The 21,768-nt window shown below is 39.3% G+C and overlaps 2 long non-coding RNA genes across 4 annotated transcripts in view; both read right to left on the bottom strand.

The window, feature by feature from the left end:
* The window catches only part of LOC125689380 (uncharacterized), a 92,956-nt gene extending 80,249 nt beyond the window's left edge, over positions 1–12,707 (bottom strand). For 2 of the 3 annotated variants that reach the window (XR_007375232.1, XR_007375234.1), the window contains exon 1: positions 12,647–12,693. This is a non-coding gene — a long non-coding RNA (uncharacterized LOC125689380). Of the gene's footprint in view, positions 1–12,646 lie in introns of all 3 variants that reach the window. The other variant, XR_007375233.1, reaches the window with a different exon arrangement.
* A 2,981-nt stretch (positions 12,708–15,688) lies between these two features.
* Positions 15,689–20,257, bottom strand: LOC125689379 (uncharacterized). Its single transcript, XR_007375231.1, has 3 exons — positions 20,219–20,257; positions 19,549–19,617; positions 15,689–16,878 (listed from the first exon to the last, which is right to left on the bottom strand). It is a non-coding gene; the product is annotated as an uncharacterized LOC125689379 (long non-coding RNA).
* Between the last annotated feature and the right edge of the window lie 1,511 nt (positions 20,258–21,768).

The raw sequence follows: 21,768 nt of genomic DNA, 5'->3' as shown, positions 1-21,768 counted from the left end.
ATTCTCTCCTCAAAGCCAACAGTTGCTTTTTTTTCTCCCCCTTAACCGTGTTCTGGGAGGCAAGGTCTGTTCTCAAAGACCTCATGCTCCTGAGTTGAGTGCAGAAGGTCACCAGACTGTGCTCTTTATACTCAGTAGTCTACCATAGGAAAAAACAGCGAAGATGCTGGGTTTTAAAACAGGTGAAAACACAATTCATCTTGCTGATTGGTTTAAGAGTTCTAGCTGCAGTTCTCATACTCCTAAGGAATTCACTGTTTCATGGAATGGGAATGGTTCCTGCCCGTTGCTCCCCACTTATTCTGCATTTGAGGGGAAGTGAGTCTGGGCCCTGACTCCTGAACATAAAGAAGCTGTGCAGTCATGTCACAGAATATAAAGAGCAGTCAGAAAAGCAGAAGTGACCTGGAAACCTCCAGTCAGAACCAGGCTGTGTGTCTGCTAAGCACAGTCTTCTCCACACCACAGCATCCAGTCCTCACTCAGGAGTAGTCCCAAGAGGTTAAGTGATGTTATGTGCACAAGAAATGCTTTTATATAAATCTTAAAGAGCAGCCATAGTTCTTCTGTTCCTGTTCACATTTTAATTAACTCATTTCTCATATCTTTTTCACCAGCACTAATCATTTACTTGCAGAAAGTGTGTTTACAGATTAAGTATTATTAACCACAGCAAAGATAACTCCACAAATTCTATATGCTTAAGGTAAGTTACAGCTTACAGATGAGTTACAAATGTAGATAAGGACAAAACCTCACCTAGTCACGATACCCTAGTCATGGTACCAAGCAGTGGGAAAGGGATTACATGTGTCATGCTGGTACTTGTCACCAGAAACAAGACACCCACCTGTACCTTTGCCAGCATTTCACTGTTTAATAACATAGGGAACAGAAATTTTATTATCGAAGTGATCAACTGTCAGGTCACTGCTACGTGAGCCTCTTCATTGAGCTCCAATTAAGTCCTGTTGTTTATATGATCTTCTAAACATAAGCATTAGCCTGGCAGAGGCAAAAAGTACATCTAACCAGAATGGTATATTGACAATTTGAGGGCACATCAGCATCTCCCAGTAAGTGCCCTAGAAAACAGATCACACAAGTGTCACTTTAGTCACTGCTACTCTGTTCCCACCTCCTGAATTTTGTCAGAGCATTTAGACACACTAAAAAAAAAAAAAGAAAAAATCATTTTAAAGTAAACTCCTAACTGCATAATACATTAAGTGCAGATTAATCCTTCTAAGAAAAGTTGTTATTCTCAGTAATTCAATTTATGAAGTTTTGCCCTTGCCAGAGAACCAAATGGCAGCTCGTTTCTTTCCCCCCTTTCTTGCCAAAGACCAATTACAGCAAGGCTTTACTAATACAGTTTAAGCCTCTATACCCCCTTCATGTTTTGCATGCTGGGAATATCATATGTTTTGATTTCTTTGTATTATGCAGTTTCACATGGCTGGAGACTTCAAACACAGGGATTGTTCTGCCAGGAATCACACAGGGGACTTTCCTTTAGAAATTCAGCTGCTATGGTAGTCCTGCTAGGACTCATAGCCGTGTCCTAATGTGTAATGCCCTGCAATTTTACCGTGTTAATAGTTTAACTCCTGTATTTACTTTGAGGGGAACACAGGAACACCAGCAGTGAGCTATTTCCCTTGGACTTGCCTGGGTCCAGGATGTGATTTCACCTCACTTTGCAGGGTTTGTACCAATTAACAGTCACCAAGGGACCGCATTTTTTGAACAAGAGCTCAGAGGGAGCTCTGTTTTTCCAAGTTCCCTATTGGAAATGCTCATACAGTTCCTCAAAATTTCAGTTCCCTTTTCAGAACAGTCAAGTGTGCTTGAGTGAAGATCCTGTGTACACATCAATCACATTTCTACTGCTCTTCTGACTGTAGGTGCCACAATACTGAGGCATAAGAAACACATCCCTAATAAACTGTATTTCAAAAAAAGGGCTGCTTGCACTGATGATACACTTGCCCCAAGCCAGTACATTATGGGCTTACAAAAACTCTCCTCCCAGCACATAGCAGCATTATATTAAATAACTGCAATTAGTAGAGTTAAATGACGTTCCTTTGCCACTGGGAACAGCGAAGCAGAAGCCATGGGGACAGCAGTTACTAGTGCAGCATACTGCCATTTCTGCTTACCATGGGAAAGGAAATGTTCTCCTGAGGGCAAGTAGATGTACTGTAGGGAGCTTCACTTTTAAATCCCTCCCATTCTGAGGCTGTTATATATCTCACACATACAGCTCCTATGACTAAAAGCAATTTGAAAGTTTGTGTTTATTCTTTCTATCTAGCCATTCAATTGCCTTCTAAAAAGGAACTGCAATGCCTCTGGCTGTATCCACACCATGGGATGCCTCTCTACCATCTGCTCTTTGAAGACAGAGTGCTAATTTGTACCAGGGAGAGAGAATTCCCTTCTAAAAGGCAGACACCTGCCCAGCAGCAACCACACTGTCCCTTTGTATGGTCTGCTTCCCACAGCCTGGACACATCTACATTTTTTCTGACACAGTACATCCATGGGGAAAGACAACCCTAGAACTTCTCAATATCAAACTGACTTATTTAGTCCACACAACACAAAGCACATTTGATAGAGAAGAAGAGAAAGTTCATTTAGCAAGACTGAAATCAGACTTGCTGTTGCAAGTAGAGCAAAAGATCACAAGTAAAATAAATGAAAAATAAAACAAACTTGAGCAATATTTATCAGAACAACAACTCCACAATTTTCAGTGCCCTCCCCATTTCTCCTACATCAAGAACTCAGAGTACCACATGCCACCAGCTTCACACTCGCCTTCCCCACAGCATCTGTGCAGAGCCTCATAAAGACTGGGTGTTGGATTCAGAAACTGCTGAGTTACTATCAGGAACCATGCACTGCAGCTAAATGAACCTGGCCTCCTAGGCCTAGCCCAACCTCAGGGTACCAAACAGGTCATACAGTGATGTGCCAGCCCCTGATGACTCTTTTGCCAACCATTCACTGTTGATATCTAGGAAGGACTTTATTGTTTACTCCTGACTGTGCCACCAGTGGCTGCCTACATTATATCTAGTCATGGCTACTATATTCACAGAAAACATTATACAAGACACGTACCATTGTATTATCAACACAATTATTTCTCCAGCACCAACAGATTAAATGACTCCACATGCAACGCTACAGCCAACACAGAGATGGAAGTTACTTTGCCAGAAATAGTTCCCTTTCTTACCCTCTATCACATACTACATATGTGGAGTATTGCTTCCAAGCCTGGACCTCCAGCACAAGTAGTATGTGGAGCTGCTGGAGTGAGTCCAGAGGATGGTTATGAAGATCAGAGGGCTGGAGCACCTCTCCTACAAAGACAGGCTGAGAGAACAGGGCTTGCTGAGCCTGGATTAAAGGCGGCTCTGGGGACATCTCACTGTGACCTTCTAGTACCTGAAGGGAGCAGGAGGGAGACAAAGTTTTTACATGGGCAGATAGCAATAAGACAACAGGGAAAGGCTTTAAAGGAAAAGAATGGAAATTTACCTTAGATGTTAAGTGTTTTTTCCTCACTGATTGGGTGATAAGGCCTTAGTACTAGCTGCCCAAAGAAGTTGCAGATGCCCCATTCCTGGAAGCATTCAAGGCTAGGCTGGATGGGGCCCTGGGCAGCCTGAGCTGGTGAATGGCAGCCCTGCCCACAACTGTGGATTGGGACCGGATATTCTGAGGTTATTTCCAACTCAAGCCATCCAATGGTTACATTACTATTTCTGTTCTGGAAAGAGTAATTTCTCCCACATAATTCTATAATGTGAAGTTCTTGTAATCAGTATTTTGGCTAAACACCTTCAGGCAGCATGTCACTTCTAGAATTTCATGTGGATTATTTTTTTTAAATAACAAATGCCTCTAAATGAAAAATGCAATTGCACACCATCCATGTGAATTCTAGATTTGTACTTCACATTAGATTATCTGCTTCTTCTATCTAATCTTGTCTAGTAGAAAGACGTATCAAAATACTTACAAGCTGTTCTTCAACCCAAACCATTGCTCAGCAATGATATACCACCTGAGTATAGACTTCTAGAAATGACACTTCACTCCCAATTGATCAAGCCTTGTTCTAAAGCACTATATGTCACTCAGAAAAGAAGAACTCTGAGCACTGGCAGATACTGAGATCTCATGTCCCTTGGCACACAGCTGCACAGTGGGTTACTGTGGAGGTTACTATTTGTGCACGTATTACAGGGATACGTAACTTGGTGTTATTCACATAGCAATTTCAAGATCATGCACAGCAACTCAAGCTGTACTGGTTATTATTTATATCAAGAGCACTTGCAGCACTGAACATTCACTTTTCTCAATTATTTGTTCAGTTATAAGAACATAATTCATCACTAAGATTAATGATTAAAAAAGACTATTCATATTGCTTTTCATACAGGATATTTCCCAGCATAATGCTGTCTAGATCCTTTTATAACGGCCTGAGTGAAAACACTCCTGCTACAAAGATGTGTGGTACACTTTGTACTCATTTCTGATCACACATGGACATCTACTTATAGAGCTCTGAGCAGATTTACTTAGAATTCAAGGAAAAAAAAAATGAAGCCTTTTTGATAATTTCAGTGAAGAAAGAAGAGGTGAGGGCTTCAGAAAGAACTTGCATTTCAGCTTCCTAGCTTTGAGTTTCCTCTCCGCTATGCCTATAGCAAATGCTTCACTCAATATAGCACTCAGGAATTTTTTACACCCAAATCATCCTGTGAAGGAGGATAACACCTTACAACATCCACTTGAGCAGGTATCATTGAGCTACAGTGGGGAGCTATGAGGGAGCAGATAAACACTCCCACTTATTGCAAATATCATCTTGACTTGCAACAGTCTCAATTAAAGCAAGCTCCACTGTCTAACAGCAGAACAGAAAGAAGAGCAAGAAAACTTAAAATAATTATTTCCAAGCTAATAAACAGTAAGATAAGTAACGTAACACTGAGATCACACCAATGGAATACATACTCAGCAAATATGTTTTTGAGAGAGAGCTATTTCTCTCAAAGACCTTTATGTCAGGAATGGCCCATCTCATGGGAAAGAGTATACTGATTTTAAAAAAAAAAATCTCTATTATTAAATGCTGAAAATATACAAAAACACAGTACTGCAGTAATATTATGAATGCCAGCATTTGCCCAGAAATGGGTAAAAAAAAAAAGTAACCTTGTTTTTGAGTCAGCTTCGCCATTTCCAGAGAAAGGTTTTGTGTTTTTTTGTTTTGGTTTGGTTTTTTTTAAAGCTCATTAGCATTACAAGAACTCAAATTTTCTGCCTTCATACTAGTAATACAAAGAACTAAGCTCCTCTTTCAATCTGTGTGAAGGCAGAACTCTCCTAGGGGTGTAAGTTATGGGACAGTTGCACCCTTTCACCTATCATCTTTCAACACAATTCTACCAGTCAAAACCTTCACTATATTCCCCTTTCACACTCCAGCTTCAGTTCCCTTCTCCTCTTCATGAGGTAAACCACTTTCTTGGGTTTGTTTTTTTTTTAAACCTAATAAAGGTTAAATACAGGTTGAAATTATACAAATTAATCTCTTCCAATCTGATATTTAATTTACATACTTCTTTGCTGGAGATAGCAGACACTGACTCTATCTACAGTTTGTCCCAGTCTCTATAAAAACATGGTTTTCTTTCATGTTATGTTTAGGGAGAAATACATGTTACTCATTTACATATTTGAACCAGTGCCTAGGGCTCTTGTTTTAGTGCCAATAATCACTGTTTCTAGTACACTGGCTCCTGCACAAATTAAAAGGAAGAACGCTGGCCACATCAATTGTGTTCAGGCTGACAGCCTATCTCCTGTATCAGTGTGACAGATGAGATAGCAGAAGCACTCTGACAGAAGGACCATCATCCCTCTTGTCCTTCCTATGCTCTCTGGTCTATTGCTAAGAAATTGTGATAGTGCAATATCGCTTGTGGCAAATAAGACCAGGCAAAATAGATATGTCTAAAACCACAATAAGCAATATACTTTGCTGGGTTTCAGATCCTTCCCTTTCTCTACCTATAGACTCCTGTTCTGTGCTATTTGTGATCATCTGCAATTTCCATGTTTCTTCATAACAATTTTCATTATTTTCAGTGTAGACTCTGTAGAAAAATCATCTAATCTTTTCCTCCACTGGTGCCAGTAACAGCTAGCTCTTGGTTTTTCAGCAACTGTATTGAAGTGAGTGTCTCCAAAATCCTGCCATCATATGACTTCTTTCCACAATTCAGGAAACCCAGGTTTTCCCAGTACACAGATACTGTTCTCTTCGCATATTCAGGCAAGAGGACAGACACTGTAACTTGAAAGAGCCTGCAATACTAATGCTATTTACTCTCAGTGAGTAGTACCCAACCCTGGGTACCCTTGTGCACGATTACCAAAATGGGAAAACAAGAGGAAGGATTTTTATCCCTCTTCTCAAATTCAAATGCCTGTGTAAACTTTCAACAGACATCAAGATGTTGCATACTTTCGCCTTGAAACTGAATCAGTTTTACGTTTCTCCAAAAATATTTTCTGTTCTCCAGATACCGACAAAACCTGCTCCCCTATTTATTAGGCCCCCTAGAAAAACCTAGGTCTTGTAATTAAACTCAGTGGGCCGTGTTTCACATGTCTCTTTTCACACACTGTCCCTTTTCACACACTGCCCCTTTTCTCCAATCAAGTATATTTGTCCTTTTGAAAACTTACCTGTCCTCTAGGAATTGTCCAAATTAACTGAAATTGAATCCAATTAACCAGCTCACTGAGCACACTAAGCTAAATTTCAAGTCTGCTGATTTGAATATGCTCAGATTCTCCAGAAATTCATTAACAAGCATTTTCCTAATCTGCGACTTTCCCTTCTTTCCCATCAGCTCCTAAGCTGCCACTGCATTCATTTTTAAATGAATGTTGTACTAATGTAATGGTTAAGCACTTCACCCTTCAGAATTTTCTCCTAAAGGACAAACTAGATATGAATGCTCATCATCAAGTGGGGTTTGGCGATTGCCAAGGAAGAAATCTGGCTCTCCCATATAGCTATCAGTTTTCGCTTGATAGCATTACCAGCTTTCACAATCCAGTTCTCTGCTACAGTGACCATTCAGCAAATACAAAGAACACATCCACCTACAGTCCAGCTCACAGCATTAAAACTGCTACTGGATAGTTGCTACTTGTGTTTTGTTGTATGAGGTCCTTTGATGGCTTTCTTCGATGAAAAATGTTTTTAGGTTTGAGCAGGCAGTTAAATGCAGCACAGAGCCAAGATCTGTATCTTATTCTTTTCCTTTTTAGAAGTACTCACTCTCAGTTCTTAGTCCAGAAGCCTCTGACGGATCATTATTAAGCTTAATTGCAAAATACCATCAGTTTGCTGAAATGCCTCACTGTTATGCTCTTATCAGCGCTTTCTCTTTCAAATTTATTTCAAGAGATAAACGTACCAGAATACAAACACAGCCATAATCTCAGTAAAGGACTGTACATCAAAACAACAGTACTGTCCTGTCAAAGAAAGAATCTCATCAAAATTCTGTCAAATGGTTTTGATGTAGGAGAAAAAGTACATCAAGTACATCAAAGCGTAAGCACATTTGTATATCAAATGACAGCATATACATCCTGAACACTATGAAGACAACTACTGTAGCAATACAATAAACAGTATTCCTGTTGCACAAAAAGAACTCTCAGTAAGCAGTGAGGGTAAAGACAACATAAAAAACAAGAGCCCTGTGTCTGAAATCAGTTCTTCTTCTGTTAAGGGCTCACTGAGAATTCAAATTCTACTTACATGGCTGTAAATGTAAGTAGATGATCCAACACTGATGGTAATTAAGCAAACAAGACATTGTTGCAAAAAATAGAGCTATGAGTAGATGTCATAGGCACCAGCAAGTTACTTCAGCCACACAACTGTTTTTTCTCTGAACAGTTTAATTTTTGCAAAGAAGTGAACAGGAATAGCAATGCTAATGAAAAATCATCATGGAACACTGACAAACTTTTGGTTTGAGTAGTTTTGGAACTTCTGGGAAATTATTCAAGTTGTATTCCTATAGCTTAAGCTTTTGTTTTCTTTTTCCAGAGTACCTGCATTGCACAGCCATTGTTTTCCTCTCTTTGGTAGTGAGAAGGTGTGATGAAAGCAACAGCTGAAGATCACTAAACTAATTGAAGGCAAAGTTTGAGACTTTCCAGTAAGAAATTACCCCCAAAAAAAGATTTTCCTATGAATTCACAAAAAAGCGAGTAGAACCAAAGCTCACTACCTACTACAGCAACAAAAAAAAAAAAAAAAAAAAAAAAACCTAGTAGCAGTATTTTCTAGAACCTGCCATCCCAAGCAAAAGCAGCTGCATTGTGTTGTTCCAGTAGAGTATATGCTTCAACATGAATTACTTCTATAGCTACCCTCCTCAAAGAAGAATCTACAGTCACATACTCAGTTGACATTTCAGGTGTATAACAGATATCAGCCTCCTTGAAGAACATCCCATTAGAATAAACAGTAAATCTATACTAACTTCAGCAGAGAATCATGGGGATCAACTAGGTTGGAAAAGACACTCAGAATCATTAAGTTCAGCCACCCACCTAGCACAGGTCCACCACAAAATAACATCCCTAAGCACTGCATCCGCACATCTCTTAAATACCTCCAGAATGGCAACTCCAGCACTTCTCTGGGCAGCCTGTTCCAGTACACAACCAACCTTTCTATGAAGACATTTATTCTTGACATCCAATCTAAACCCACCCCCAGCACAGTCTGAGAACATTGCCTCCCATCTTGGCACATGACATTTGAGAAAAGAGATCAGCACCCTCCTCACTGCCTCATCCTATCAGACAGAGAGCAATGAAGTCTTACCCTCATCTGCCACTGTCTTATCTCCAAGAGAAAGAACTCCCAGCCCCTCAGCCACTCCTCCTAATACATCATTTTACTGTATTAAAGACCTGAAAAATCCCCTTCTTTATAATACTAGTGCCATTTCTTCCCTTGTGTAACTGTTAACAGCCTGTTAACCTGCTGCTAATCTCCTGCAAAAGCCTCATGGCCTCCCATGAGATAGATGTATACCCTATATGACTAATCAAGGTATATTGCTAATATTCAGGCTAGAGAAAGTAAACAGAGACTGATCAATAGCTGAAGGCAATTCACTGCAAATCCTAGTGCTCTGTACACAAGATAACAAGTACAGAAGGCACTAGGCAGACAGCAGGTCATCCTTTCAGCCATATAGTAGCTTTATGAGGACCAGATTATGAAGCAGCAGCCATGCATAAGCACAAGGACTACAGTAACTACACCAGGGACAGTCTTCCTAAAGCTCCTTGGATAGCTTTCCTAGGTCAAGAGTTTCATTACTAAGGACAATCATGCCAGCCTTAACTGGCACTGCCCCTCAGCAAAAGCTCTCATGAGAAAGGCAAGTTGCTTATAATCTCCCATTATTTGTGGTGCTTCACTTGCTGGCAGCAATGCATTAACATGTATTCACTGCTCATGCTGATTTCTAGGATTCACTGAGGTGAAAGCAAAGGGATCAGCCATGGATTTCTGACTCTTCTGCATGTAGAAGTATTTAACAACAGCTGTGTTAACATAGCGAGCTTACTTACAGCCTCCCTTCATTACACTTGATCAAGATCAGTTACTCAGCTGCAGTAACTGAAAGGTTTAAATGATAATAACAAAGGCTAGCAAGAAAGGTGGGATTTCTTTTTCCCTTTTGAATTGGCAAGGCAAAGCACATGAAAGAAGTACAACCAGTAAATACTGTACTCTTGTGTGTTTTATACTAAAAGTCTTTGTTTAAAAATATCCACCTCTCTATCAACCCAAAGGAAAGTTTCAATATTGAAGAGAGAACTGGATTTGTCATAAAAGCCTGCTTTGGTCCCAGCAGAGAGAAATACTATATACTTCTAAACAAGTCATTACTGCACATAAGCACTTGAAAACTCATAGAGATACCTCAGATAGGTTAATTTTATCTGGAATAAGAGTTCTTACTACTTAAAAAAAATATATTTCACAGAACTTCACAGAAAAGTGCTGAAAGCATAGCAAGTAGATCTTCATGAAAAATGTAAGTTGGCCAGCTTTCAAAAAGAAATAATGTAAACTTGTTATTTAATTATAACTCTTCAAATAAATAGTCTCCCAGCAACATTTAAATATGAATCTATTGTAACAATGCAGCATACTGTAGGTATAACAAGTTAATAGGCTTTTCACTGCTAAACTACTAATTGACATAGGATAAGAATGGGAATTGAAATTAACCATAGCAGTCTCATAGCATAGTCACTGAACTTCTAGAAACCTTGTCAAGCAATAACAACATAAGCTACACTTATTATAAATGAAGATATTACTCAATGATATTCACATACAAGCATCTGAAAACAAATCCACATTAGATGGAATCATGCCAAGAAGAGCAGTATAAATTCAAGCATTCACAAAGTTAGAATTAAGGCTCTCAAAACAGCGAGATCATCTGTTAGCTTGTGAGACTCCAATTCACACAATTTAGAAAAAAAATTTTGTGGCATGATAGCACAGAAGAACTCAAAGACTTGATTTTCAAGTTTTCACTGCTAAAAATATTGCTTGTGAACGTAGTCCAGTGTCCCCCAGTCTTCACTAGAAAATAGCAGCTCAAGCTTAAGAAGAAAAAACTCAAAACATTTAAAAAATTCTAAAGTTTTCAGTTATCATCTCACTGATATATTATATTTCATGATAGCTGAGACATGCAACTCCACAGGACCTTATTTCTGAGGGAGCTCATTTCTTCCATATGCTTTTGTTCTAAGCACAGAATGTTTAGTGTTGTTTCTCAGATAGCAATTTTCATTGTATTGCCACAGAGACACTTCTAAAGTACATATACATATATGTAGGTAAGAAAAGATTATGAAAAATAAACTGTATTAGGAAAAGTATCAAAGTCACAAATAGGTATACGGCTAATTTAGTTAGCAAGCTAACCATGCCCTTAGTACTTACACTTCCTTAGCCAGTCATACACAAAAAATGCTTTCACGTGGAATCACACACCACCACTTTCCCAAGAAAGTTAAGATTAGTTAAGCTTCCCTTTCACTCGAAGTTTCCCCTGAATAACATCAGACTGACCTGCTGTGGGGAACCTGCTTTAGTAGAGTTGAACACAATGGTCTCTAGAGGTTCCTTCAACTCCTACAATTCTGAAATTCTGTGGTTTCCACTCTTCAGTGGATAAGGTGCATGGCTATGGCTTTACCTAAAGCCTAGCTGAACCAGTATTTCTCCACTGCCACAGTGGGAGCATACACAGACGCCTTTAAGTGTAACAAAATTCACATTCCTAGAAGCCACTTCAAAAGTTTCCATCTTCATACTAAGATACTATCTTGCACTGACCAGACACACAGTGTTGCGCCACCATTAACCCTGGATAAGCTTCATCAGAAGCCAAGGTTTTTTTCAGTCATTTACCCACCTTAACACTAGAAGCTGCTTCTACATTCAGTTTGTGCTTCACCACAAATCACAGAGGCAGGAGGCTACTGTTCTGCACTCTCCATCCTCATAAGATGAAAGTTCTTTTCATAGGTAAAAATGTACTCAAGCTCAACAGTTCATACCTCCATCTTAGATGCTCCAAAAGTATCTCAGCAAATCCTGAGCCTTTGCTTCTCTGAAGTTTACACTTACAGGTTTGTAAGTCTACACTCAGATCCAGAAAGCTTTACTCAACAAAGCTCCCTCCAGCCCCTTTTCAAACACAGGTTTATTTAATCGCGATGAAGGTAATTAAGGAGTAATGGGATGCAGGTTATGCACCTGTTACACACAGTGCTCAGACTCAGCTGGTGCAAACATGGGGAAGCTAGGACAGGACGGCCCCTGCTGCAAAGCGTCCTTCTCCAAGCCTCACTGCATTGCGCTAGCAGTTCAACATAAGAACTATTAAAAAAAAAAAAATGAACCTGTAACACTTATAAAATAGCACTCGCTTCTTCATTTACCACACACAATCATCTACGCAGAAAATAAGCGTTGAATCTTAATTGTAACTATATTAGAAATTATAGAGGACCAGGGAGAGCCGAGCAGTAACAAAGCAAACAACAGCATTTGCATTTCATCTCCTCTCAATGAGTTTGTTAACAAAACAAAACACGAAGGCCTATACTCCACAATTAGTAAGAGTCTTCATAATGAAATTCTCATAAATAGCATTATTATAATTACAGTCTATTGACTAGAAGAGTTGTAAGAATAAGCAGGCATAGATGAATAAATAAACGCTTGTAATCTTCAAAGGATATAACACCATCAGGTCATACACTCTAAAATGTGAATGGAATTATATCACATAGAGGACATAACAGGAAATTGCCTCCTTCCTTCTGTTGTCAATACAGAATTCTTTTTTTACTACTGTAGCAACTAGACAGATCAACATATTAGGAAAGGCTTTATAATAAAGGTGTGATAATGGAAGGTTGGGCACAATAGAGAAGTGCTATAAAAGAAAAGAAGAAGATTGCTCACCCATATCAGAAGATTTCAGGTTCACAGAGGAAAGCTTCACCAAGGAGGGACCTCCAAAAAGAGATCCTTCCCCAGTGGCACTCAGCCCTTAAATGAGGCCTGAGAGGTGCAGCCAGACTCCACCCATTCTAGTCACACAGCTGAATTGCCTTCACCTGTGCTCCCAGGGCTGACCAGGTCCTTTCCCCAGGTGCTCAATCAGTACAATCAGGCTGTAACTCAACAGTTACCATACAACATATTCCCAATAGTTTTAAATCAGTGTAGCAATAGATTTCAGAGCTTTGCAGCCCTGAGAGGTTAAAATAATAATCATCATCATCAGAAATGGTCTTACATTTCCCTCTGTTCAGTGTCTTCTCTCAGTACTGATCCTTCAGTACCTCTGAGATATTGAAGTTGAGACAATATCTGGACATGTATGGCAGGAGGATGAGAGACAACTGAAAGAAAAGAGGCTCAAAGTAGATAATAGGGAAAATCTTTTCATTCTGGCACCCAGGCAGTAGGACAGGCTGCCTCACAAGGCTGTGCAGCCTGCATCCTTGAAGATTTTCAAGACCCAACTGAGCATCCTGCTCTGACCTGGTCTTGAGTAGGGTGTTGAACTACAGAACTCCAAAGGTCTCCTCCCAGCCTGAATTATCCTATGATCTCATTATATCTCACTACAGTTGCAAACTTCCTGGAATAATCATGTCTACTTCCTTATTTCTTGCATTTTTGAACAGTGTTAACAGTGACAGGGAGAGCTCTATGCGGTTTTTTATTGTTCAGTCAGGAGAATCCATCTGCTCCTGTATGGCCTGTTTCGTTTCCTCAGCAACTTGGTTTCTAGCTTCCCTACAGACAGCTTTGCAGTAAGGCTAGCATTCATTTCAGTGATCACCCACGGCTATTTCTTCCTTTGTAAGAAATGAAGAACACACATTCAGTGCTACCAAATCTCACAGTGTACTTGAAGCCCGAGCCCCTAAAGATACTTGATTAATTTAGAATCTCCATTTTTATTTCTTTTTTTTCCACACGGGCTAATTGTTAGCCCACACATATTGAGAGGAAAACTTACAGATAAAGGTATAACATATCAACTCATATCCCGGAAGGTATATGCAGCATGTGCTGATTTCTGTTTCCACCTTAGGATTTTGGTGCCCAGGTTCTGACCCGTAAACATGTATAGTATAGTTAGCAGTAGTGACATTTCCCATATATTTGGGGTCTAGTCTCACCAAGCAAAACATCTGCAGCTAGAACTGTAAAGGAGAACAGGAAAAAGGGGAAGAAATACAGGCAGTAAGAAGTATGCATAACTGCAGATAGACAGGGGAGGCATAATTTATATGCAAAGTAACATTATAACAACTTCATTTGGCTTTGAGTTTATGAGGTAATAAACAAGCCCTGCAGAAGTCTTCAGAGAGGCATCACCACTCCCCTGGGATGAGGTCGTGGCATTTATTTGCCAGGACTTTATTGTCTCATAAAGCAAAAGCCAAGTGAAGCACAAGCAAAGTATTTCTTGCTCTGTAAAACTGTAATATTGCACAGTTATTTACTGTGTAGTGGCCCAATTATTTTTGGTCTCTTCACAATGTTAGGTGTTGACATTTGAGGAAAGGAGAGTTGCCATCCTAATTAAGAGAAAAAGACTCTTTCCCTTTTCAAAAAAGTATCTTTCTTACTGAGCTTCTAACTGATACACGGTTTTGATATTCTGACCGCTTCATTTAGGTGCTCTGAATGTGGGACAGAGAAAATAACAATTAAGTTTCAAATTCTGGTATAATCAGAAATCAAGCATTTTTAATATGGCAGATTAAGGAGTACTGTCAAGCTAAGGAGCTGGAGGGGTCTGTGTGGGTAGAGAAATCAGTCCTTAAATCATACTCATAATCTCAGATGAAGACAATAAGTTAAGAGAATCACATAATCAGAAAAAAAAAAAAAGAAAAAAAAAATTAATTTGCTGACCCTAGGGCAATATATAGTCAATACATAAATTTGTGAAAGGAATTATTATTTTTAATGGGCACTGCTGGATTTGTATTCATATGTATTGGCATTGGTGCAGTGGTAAGTGTTTTATATTATGCTTTATCAGGGAGCGGGCCATAGGAAATGGTTTTAAACTAAAAGAGGGGAGATTTAAGTTAGACATTAGGAGGAAATTCTTCTCAATGAAAGTGGTGAGGCCTTGGCACTGCTGCCCAGAGAAGCTGTGGGTACTGCAGCCCTGGAGGGGCTTGAGGCCAGTGTGGATGGGGCCCTGAGCAGCCTGAGCTGGAAGGTGACAGCCCTGCCCACAGCAGGGGGGTTGGAACTACATGATCTTTGAGGTCCCTTCCAACCTAAGCCAATCTGTCACTCTGTGATGCTCCATAGTGGATAATGTGGGAAAGATCTGAAGCAGGTATTTTAGTTTGAATTATTCTTATTTCTGAAGTAAAGAATTGGAATTTTAGTTCCTCCTTCCTCTCATTCTGTGTCTGTGTCCCTTTGCATAGAGAATGAGATAACCATAATGTCCACATACAGCATATGCATGTGTGTATGATGATGCTAACATCTCAGAAAGAGATGACAGAAAGAAGACAAACACGAAAACACCATCATGCAGGAAGTCTATGTTTCAAGCAGTAGATCACCCAGGGGCCCAACTAGTAACTCATAAAGGTACCATCCATGAAAGAAGCTAGTTCTTTTTCAAAACAACTTAAACAGTTTGCTACACAGTAATTACTTTTCTAGTTCTTTGGTTTCTGCACTATGATCACAAATACACTAATGTTTCATTAAAATATTGTATGAAGCACAGTAAAGACACTGAAAAAATGTGACTTCCTATACTTCAAAACTTCAGTTCCATGTTTCTTTAGGAAATACATTACAGAGAAGTGCTGTCTTGGTTAGTATCAGTGAATTCTTGTACTGTAAGTTCCCACAAACAGCTCTTCATAACAAAGTCCACATAAATAAATTACTACCAGTCTTTGGCCTGAACAGAAAATAATAATAATAATAATAAAAAGAAAAAAAATAAAAGAAAAAAAATAAAGAAAATAAAAGGAATGCTCTTATCTCCATTCCACAGTTTGAAAGCATTCCCTAAGAGAAGTTTCCAGTTTTCAGTTGTTAAGGCCTCAGTTCTTCATCTCCACTGGAAGGTTTGCATTTTGTTTAAGCCTTTCAGCTTGCATAACCATCCTACACACAGAATATTAATTTTGAAAATGCAGTTTAACATCTGGTCCCAACTATACACATTTTTCCACTTGCAGTATTGCAGTATCCCAGCGCCAATAGTCTCTTAATAATTTATTCCTTTAGCTCATATCCCACCAACAAATCCTGTGGTATATTAACCAAGAAACCATATATTTTTTATTTATTTTTTACAAAAGGTATATACATAACTCTCTAGGCCTGCTTTCATGGTGCAGCCATAGTAAAAAGTACATATCTTGCACTTTATGATCACAGAACTATTGTAAAGTAAAAGGAATAAAATATTAGCCTTACTGATGTCAGTGCCAAAAACTCTAATTTCAGTATCATCAGGATTTCATCTCGGTTCTTAAACTTCCCCAAGAGAAGGTCTTCAAATGACCAAGCTGTCATCTCTAGCTCATAGAACCAGGTCCAAGGAGAAAGCACTCTTCTTTTTATTTATACATGATAAACTATTTAAAATCTTACACTTTACCTCTGCATTCTTGCTCTGGAAAAGGGATGACTTACCTCCTTTTCTATATGATGACTTACTGTCCCTTACAGATACCACAGGTAACTACCTAAAGACAGCTCTGAACAAAATGCCTCCTATTTTAGTGTGCTGGTCCACAACATCAGAGGTGGATGTTGATGGTAAGGCAGTATAAGAGGACGGTTTCTATCAGTGTCCTGTTACATGCTGTTGCCCCGTGGCAGAGGGACAGTCTGACAGAATAGCATCTGATATGGAGGCGTGTCTGAAGTAAAGGGGTGCCAGAGAATTCCTCCACATGGAAACAATTGCACCCACAGACATTAATTGACACTTGCTAAACATTTATAGAGACCAAATAGTGGATGCAAGTACAGTGAGGTGGTGGATGACCAGTTTCAGCAGCAGTGTCAGAGATGTGAAAGACAAGCCATGCTCTGAACAGACATGCACAGCTGTCACATCACAAAATAAAGGGTGTCTTGAGCAGTTCATCCTTGCAAATCTTCGGATTACAACCAGGGATCTGCATACAGAAATGAGTATCAGCACCAATGCATTGGAAACAACAGTGGCAATGTTGGAATATATCAACATCGTAGCAGGTGGGTCCCACAAATGCTCACACAAGAAGAGAAGGAATGCCATATACAAGGTTTTCAGGACATATTAAACTTATAGGATGTTGAAGGTGACAGTTTCCTGGATCACGTCATTACCAGTGATGAAACGTGATGTCAATATCACAATCTGGAGTCAAAACAGCAGTCCATGGAGTGGTGACATGAGAACTCTCCACCAAAAAAGTTAAAAAACAGGCCTCAGCGGGTAAAGTGATTTGCAGTGTCTTTTGTGATAGGGAAGGGGTGATACTTATGATTTCCCTGGAACCCAGAAAAACCATTAACTCCAACTGATGCATTGTGACACTGACTAAGCTGAAGGCTTGAACTTCCAAAGTCAGGCCAGAGAAGACAGCAACTTTTCTCATGCAGCACAATAACACCAAACTCCATACCAGTTTGAAAACTGAGGAGACCATCGCTAATCTTGGCTGGACTGTCCCAGAATGGCCGAGGCGAAAGGGACCTCAAGGATCATGAATCTCCAACCTCCTCGCCACAGGCAGGGCCACCAACGTCCACATTTAATACTAGACCAGGCAGCCCAGGGCCCCATCCAACCTGGCCTTGAAGACTCTCCTGGATTATTTGGTGGGTATGGTAGATATGGAACCCCATGGGCAATATTTTCCTAGAAATGTTGTTGTGAAACAGGGAGTCACCTCTACTGGTGCAGTTTTTTTATTTTATTTTTATTTTTTGAAGTGTTGCATACACATTCTTTGTCATTGCTGGTGAAAATGCATAGCTAATTACGAAAATAAAGAGGAGGCTTTACTTTCAGAGCAACCTACATCATTATAGATAGTTACAGTATCACTACTCAGCTTGCATTTTCCAAGACTTTGGATCTCAAGCCAAGATTTTGGATCCCCTATTTGTATAGAAGTACTGCAGTCCTTCTCTTAAAAATCTTTTGTTTCATATGTGCTGTTGGATGTGGGTGGCCAACTCCACAGACAACACTGCAGGAGAACTTCGCAACACAGTGGTGCAAATCCTAGCACAACTCTGTCTCCAGCAGTATTCCTGACTTCTCACAGCAAAAAAATAAAAAGTAGGGTTGTAGTATGCAGAGCTTTGCAGAAGACACCTATAAAAGCAGACCATACCGGAAAGGAGCTTGAAAAACCCTGCTTCCTACTTCATGATCTTAAGTATACCAGAAATATCATAAAAATACAGTCCCCCATTAAGGTTGGGTTATCTCAGAAAAGAAAGGGTCGTGAGGATACAGACAACCAAGCTTTGAAGTACTCAAAAAGATAAATGGCTCACAATTTATTTTGATTGCTATGTTGTGAAATATTCAAATGGTATCTACCAACATCACTCTTACTAAGAACTGGCCATACAATTTTTCAGCTAAGTAAATGTATTCAGATGGGTCCAAGCAGACAGACAAATACTCTTAAATCTGACAACAAGAACAGTACATAAGACATATATCACACCATAATTTTTTTTAGTACACAGCATTTTTTAAGGCAAAAAAAAAATCTTGCAAGATTTGCCATTTATTCATGACACCATAAGAATATAAACAATGCTGATGGGCAGATGTTATATCTCCTTTAGTCCTGCTGATAGGAGAGAGAAATAAACCATCATTCTCACAAGCCCACCTTCAGGTTTGAGAACAAGTATGAAACAAGTACATAAAAGACTGTATAAAGCTTATAAATGGGAAAGAAATATACAAAAACAATGAGTTAGGCCTACCACACTTGGTTCCATCTCTTCGAAAATTGCAAGCAACACCAGAAAGGAAATACATTATCTCAGTTATGCAACTTTCTGTAAGTATTTACTCCATCAGATCTGATCTCTGTGGAATTCAAATAGACAAGTGGGGACCCACTAGGCAGCCAAAATCATTTTATTACTGGGACACAGGAAAAAGGAAGAGAAAACAAAGTTTCATTAACTGAATATTTCTGGGCTTTGTTATGGTTGTACTGATATCACAAAAGGCAGAGTAGATATCTTTTGCCCTTCCGCCATTATATGAGCTCTGAAGCAGCAAAATCCTGTTTTCTCAGCAATAGCTGAGCAGATAGGAACTCAAAAAATGCATTAGAGCACAGAATTTAAAAATGTGTCACACCGTGCGAAGCACTTTCTTGAATACAAACCATGCTTTCAAGATTCACACTTCTGACTCAAAATAGGAAAATCTCTGCTCAGCATAAGATATCAAAGGGCTTCCTCCTCATTGACAGAGATTTTAAGCAAGCAGCCAATCTGTGCCAATCACTAGCCTTATTCCAATTTAGAAAAAAAAAAAAAAAGAGATTTCACAAATGAACATAAGTTGGCTGCCAGTAAAAACAGTAGGAAGAATTCTAAATACATCAATTTTCTGTCAGGATTTTTACAAACTCTTCCAGTGTTTCAGCTTTCTCCAGCTGATGTGTTACAAGCTTCTCATGACAAGAGAGCATGTAAAAATTGCATGGCTCTGCCTCTGCGTTGCACAGAGAAGACAGCTTCAAAACACAACACTTTCACAAGTAAAAGGAACTCTGAACGTGAAATTATTAGTGTTCCTATGACAGCATACAAAAGCTTACCTCTTGCTTCAAATCCCACTCTGTTGGATGTTGTACAGAGTTGAGAAGAGGCAGTTCTTTGAGGAAGACCTGAGGGAAACAGTTGTTCAAATTTCACCCAGCAAGGGAGGAGAACCTGGTCTGGCCACGTGTAGACCTGACTCCTTATCTGGCTCACCAGCCAGTAGAATGATCTATCCTTCATAAGCTTTAAAAGCTTTTACAAGTCTTTAAAAAGTTATCTTTACATTTTGCAGATGTAGGCCCAGTTGCATGTCACCTTATCAGATTCTTAAATACCTCCATGTTGGGACGGCTGTTTGGGCACTTTGGTAGCCTACAGAGGGAGAAAGGACCCTCTAGGACTGTTCATATCTTAGGTGACTTAAACCAAATCAGATTGCTATCAGTCCCTGAGGAGCTTTTCACACTAGGGGAAGACATTTTATCAACTTCTGCTTGGAATTAAGATGCCAGTGATTGGTTATATTTATGCCTCAACAATACCAAGTAATCATAGGATAGGATTCTCACATTTTCTATCTAAAGATCTGATCTAGTTGTAGTGTCCCTACTCATTGGATTAGATGATGTGTAGTCAATGAATATAAAGATGTTATAATTATGAAATAAACAAGGGAGTTTAGCAAACAAATTATAATAACAAAAACAGAATAGATAGAAAACTTACCCTTGTCCTGGGCTCGCTACAGAACTCCAGAGGAAGGATCTCCAGAAGAGATCCTGTCCTCCTGGTAGTCAGCTCTTAAATGGGTCCAGGGGAGGCACAGCCAAGCTCCACCCCTTCCAGCAGCACAGGTGAATTACCTTCACCTCCTGTGAGCTCCTGTGTCTGACTCATTGCTTGCCTCAGGTGATCAGTCAGAGGTTTGGTCTGTGATTCAGCAGTTCCCATACAAATGGCCTTCAGAGATTTCTTCCAACTCTAAGGATGCTATGATTCTAAGATTTTCTCCTGTTTATTTCTCTATATTCAGAAAGATATATCTCTCTTGGACAAGATCCATTAGATCTCTTTTTCACGTATCATTGTACAAGATTTGGGACCTTTTACTGGGACCTGCCATTTATTCAGCCCTTTGGTCTGATACAAGTGAAAACACAAATATGGAGCTACTTCAATAGCATTGGCATCAAAGCAGTATTCTTTGTATAATACTATACCACAGTCATACTATAATCATGCCACAAACTGCCCTGTGGGAAAAGAAAACAAAGAGAATAGCAAATGCCTGAACTGATGGATAGATGTTGGACCACAGTGTGTATTGGTGATAAGAATGATTATTTTACTGCTGTATAAATATTTGAATATACATGATCAATTAATAATTTCCAATATTTTCTTAAAGAGCTGATAAAAACGATTAAGCTTCAGGCTCACTTCAGCTTGCTTAAATTAAGGTGGAAACCTACAGCACAAATCAATCTACTGGCATATTCACCTAGGACTTACGAATATAACTAGAGTAATTTTTTCTTATCTTACAGGAAGCACTGTGAAAGGTATTTCAATTTATTGTGGATAACAATCTATCAAAATAAACCTGCCTAGGACGTGCTCTGAATATAAATGAGGCAGCATGAAAATAAAAAATAAAAAAAACCATGAATTTTAATTAACCCTGTGCTGGTTTGCAGATCCTGAAAATAAAGAGCTTCTAGATTTCATGTCATTTATGTGCTTCTACAGCAATAATTGTCACATCTATTAAAACAGTATAACAGGACATTTCATTTAGGAAAGTATAGAGAAGTAGCTCTTCAAGAACTGTATCTTAACTGTACTGTGGCTCTTCAATAACTGTATCAAGAACTAGACTCCTGGGCCAACATTACCAGCACCATCCAGGTACTGCATGCCAATCCCTCAAGTCACTCAAGGTACAACACCAGCTGTGACAGATGCATCTTGCATCTTTACCACATCAGGTATAAACATCTCACTCTGAACTTTATACTATAGTCTCGCCCTGAAGCAGCCTATGTGAATACAGGCAGTTCAATGCTTTACTTTCAGCCTCAGGATTCCTTAGATAACTTGGAAACCAAGTTATCCAGCTTTTATATCTGAGTGGCAGAACATATTCTGAAAACTAAAATGTAACAAGAATTAAAAACAAGTAAGAAAATCCTTGCATAACACAATGGAAAATGCAGCAAAAGCAGCAGAGTAGCAAGGTCCTAGCAAATGAGGATACGCTCAAATGCAACAGCCAC

The sequence above is a fragment of the Lagopus muta genome, chromosome 2 (assembly GCF_023343835.1).
Source record: "Lagopus muta isolate bLagMut1 chromosome 2, bLagMut1 primary, whole genome shotgun sequence".
In the NCBI taxonomy this organism is placed as follows: domain Eukaryota; kingdom Metazoa; phylum Chordata; class Aves; order Galliformes; family Phasianidae; genus Lagopus; species Lagopus muta.
This window is presented reverse-complemented; position numbering and strand designations above follow the sequence as displayed.